Source organism: Equus quagga, chromosome 13, assembly GCF_021613505.1.
Source record: "Equus quagga isolate Etosha38 chromosome 13, UCLA_HA_Equagga_1.0, whole genome shotgun sequence".
NCBI lineage: Eukaryota > Metazoa > Chordata > Mammalia > Perissodactyla > Equidae > Equus > Equus quagga.
The window spans coordinates 41137013-41140949 of NC_060279.1; positions in this window are offsets into that span (position 1 = coordinate 41137013).

Consider the following 3937-nt stretch of genomic DNA (forward strand, 5'->3'; position numbering starts at 1 on the left):
ATTCTAAACAATGTGTTATTCCAGAAGATGACCCCAGACTCTGGGGTTCAGAAAGGTGCCCAATGCCAGGGAATCGCCTGGGTCATCGTATTTGTTTGGCGGGGAGAGGTGTGCATACACACATGTTGGGGCTAGGAGGGGAAGGGGAGAATAACACACTTTCCTCACTTTAGCCCATTGCTCAAAGTATTTAGTAGGGAGCTAGTACAAGGAAAATAAAAACGCTATTTATGGTTTGAAATCTTCCGTGGGTCCCCATGCCAATGAAAACACATGGATCCCACAATCTGACGTGCTGAAATGGCCGTCTAGGCTTCAGGGGCCACAGCCTAATGACTCCCAGAGGGCAACACTACAGTTATGCCAACAGCCATCAAGAGAAGCCATCTGGAAAATTCCACTCATTCTGCTACATGGCTGAGTTGTAAAAGCAGATCCCGCCCCTCTCCACACCCAGTTATGAAAGAAGACTGGAGAGCAGTGCAGAAAGTCAGTTCCAAACACGCTGCAGAGCTGACCCTGAAAAACACCTCATTTTGTCTTTTGGACCCATTCCCTTGTCTAAGTCCACTGAACATGAGCCAGTTACCTGTGACTTAATACTTTTCTACCCAGCTCCTCTCAGTGGGAGACCAAAGGCAAGTACACAAACCTCCCTCGCAATTTGACCAATTTGAAAAGTGATTATTTAAGTACCTTCTCCAGCTCTTAACCCCAGAGTGACAGCTGTGAATAGAAATTCTGTAGTTGGCAAATATTAACAAGGGCTACTATGTGAATGACACCAAGCGAAGTTCTGCGGCAGATATAAAGCAGCAGATGCCCACAGCATCTACTCAAGGAGATTACAATCTAGGTTGAAGGAGAATAGATAAAGCAGACAAAAAGCTAAATAGCAACACAGCAGAGCACTGGCAAGGCTGAGATGTGAAGGACACCCTTGGTCATTGTTGATAGGATTGTAATTTGTATAACCTTTTGGGGAAGCAAAAGTTGGCAATATTTGCCAGGATCCTTTAATGCATTTTCTTTGACCCAGTATTTCTAGTCTTACGTATTTTTCTTAACAAAGTATTCAAAGATACTTACAAAAATTCATATATGAAGATATTTGATGCAGCATTTTTTAGATTAGCTAAAACTTGAATACAACCTCAATGTCTGACAATAGGGCTATGGTTAAATAAGTTAAGTACAGAGGTACACGAGATACTATATAACTCATGAAAACATAACTTTGAAGAATATTAAATAAGATGGGGAAATGTCTCTGTAGCAGGTTGCAAAATTGGTATATAATGGGATTCTTTTCCTTTTTAAATATATGTGTCTGCACACACCCACAGAAAAAGACTAAGGGAAATACACCCAGCTGTGTTTTAGTTTCCAAATTAGGAGTTACCGGGTGGGGAAACTGTTGTGTCAAGGAAGAAGTTTATGGGAGTATTTTAATTTTCCTCTCCATACACTGCTATGTTATCTAAATTTTCTACAATGATTCTACTTTTACAACCTGGAAAACAAAACTCTAAATAATATTTTTTAAAACAGCATGTGAGGGCCAGCCCAGTGGTGCAGCAGTTAAGTGTGCACATTCTGCTTCAGTTGCCCAGGGTTCGCCAGTTCGGATCTCGGGTACAGACATGGCACCGCTCACCAAGCCATGCTATGCCAGGCGTCCCACATATAAAGTAGAGGAAGATGGGCACAGATGTTAGCTCAGGGCCAGTCTTCCTCAGCAAATAAGTGGAGGATTTGCAGCAGATGTTAGATCAGGGCTAATCTTCTTAAAAAAAAAAAGAAAAAAACCAGCGTGTGTATTTATTGAGGATCTACCATGAGTCAGGACCTGTATGAGATACTTCTTAAGCGTTATCTTATTTAGCCCTCACAATAATCCTGTTAAGGTATTACAATATATTTTACAGATGACAAAACTAAGACTCAAGTAACTCCCTCAAATTCCCACAGTAAGTGACAGTGTCAAGATCCGAACTCAGACATTATGTTTCTTTCTATCCTGCAGCTGTCTCAAGGTGCTATTTGAGTAAATTAAGTATCAAACGTGTTATACTTTCAAAAGAGTAAGAGATGGTTGTGGGTTGGGCAAGATCAGAGAAGATTTCAGGTGTGAGGTAGGATGTTGTCTGGTCTCTGAAGACTAGAAGAAATTCAGATAATAGCTAATATTTGCTGAGTTTTACTACATTCCACGTTCTGTTCTAGTGCTTTGCAAGTATTAACTCATTTGCTCCTCCCAACAACCTATGAGGTGGGGACTATTACTGTTCCCACTTTACAGGTGATCTGACCAAGGTCTAGAGCTAATAAGTAGTGGAGGCAGGAGCAGAACCTAGACTATCTCAGGTTTTAACCACTCTTCCCTGCTGTCTCCCTGGACATCATTGTGATGGAGCCAAGGAATGCCCAGGACACAGAGTACCCAGGAGGCCACGCACAGTCCAGCAGGCTAGAGCAGACAGTGTTTATGTGAGAAAGTGCACATAGGTGGGACAGGAAAGCTAGGAGGTGATAAGTGAATGGTAACTGGGAAAGAGTAAGTGATATGTGAAATATGATGGCTGAGGCCACTGAATTAAAAACTCTAAAAATCTAAGGTTTGGGTTATTCCTAATCCTTTGGGAGACAGAGACGACCCTCTTATCTAAAAGGAGGTAATCAGCAGAAATTATGTTCTTGTGAATGTTCTAACCGCTTTCCTCCAGCACTCACATTTCAATCACATTCCAGCTTAAAAAGATAAAGCAGGGTGGAGACTCATATTTTTCTTCCTAAGAAGTGCTGAGAACAGAGGAAGAAGAAAAAAATGACCTCTGGCAAGTCACGCCAAAACCGAGAGGGCGAAAATCAAGATTATAGAGCCACAGGTCTGGGTGAGAAAGACACCTCCACAGAACACTAATTCATCTCATTTCCTACCAAGATTGCCATTTTTCTGCAAAATGGTATGTTCATTCTCACTGGAGATATATATATTTTTTTAATGCATTAAGATGGGCAAAGTCTGGAAGGGATTATGTATAAGTGAAAAAGGTCATGTTATTAAAGTTTTCTGTAATATTGTTACATCATCCTTCCAATAAGATTGATCAAAGTGGGGGAGTTTTCAATTAGCTCCCTGGACACAGAACTTGTGCTGCTTAGTGTAAAAGTCCTATTCGTCATGTTGTCCAAAATAGCCAGTCAATATGCAGCCCTGGCATTGTGGGTTCTTCCTGCAAAGGCTCAGCCTGTTCCGTTCAGCTTCTGGGCACATCCACCATGGTTCTGATGAGCATTAGCAGCACTTAGCCTGCGCCTGTTTTTCTGGAGGGAGGAGGGAAATGAGTCAGCTTTGGTCTCTGCAGGGAGAATTCTGCTCTGTCCTACCCCATTCTGGATGAGTCAGCGCACAGAGCCCAGTTTCTTGGCCTTCTTACAAATTTTACAAATAGTGAAATTTCCTTTCAACGATGTGATTTAAAGCACCGCAGGAAGCAGCAAACGACACAGAAAATGTGGTCACTGCACAGTGTTTAGAGTCTGGTGGAACAAGAGCTATGCATACCAAAGCAACGATACACGACAGTGTGTGAGGTCAAGAAACAGCATCAGTGGTGAGCAGTAAGTGCTGGTGCCAGCCCTGAGGGCTGGGGGTTTCATGGAGGAAGGATTTGGGCAGGACAGGATGACAGGAAGATCCACCGTGGGCGGGGCAGGGTGGGGAGCCCAGAGAGGAATGCGTAGCAAACGCAGAAAGGCAGGAACAAGCAGAGCAGTGTGTAGGGAGCAGGAGAAGCCTGGCCTGGCTGTTAGGTGGGGAGGGGTAAGGACTTCATCACAGCTAACGGCGGGGAGGGGTGGGGGGCGGTAGGTTTGAGCAAGATGTTTGAGCAAAGGAGTGACGTTTCAGCACAATTAACCTGACAAAATGACA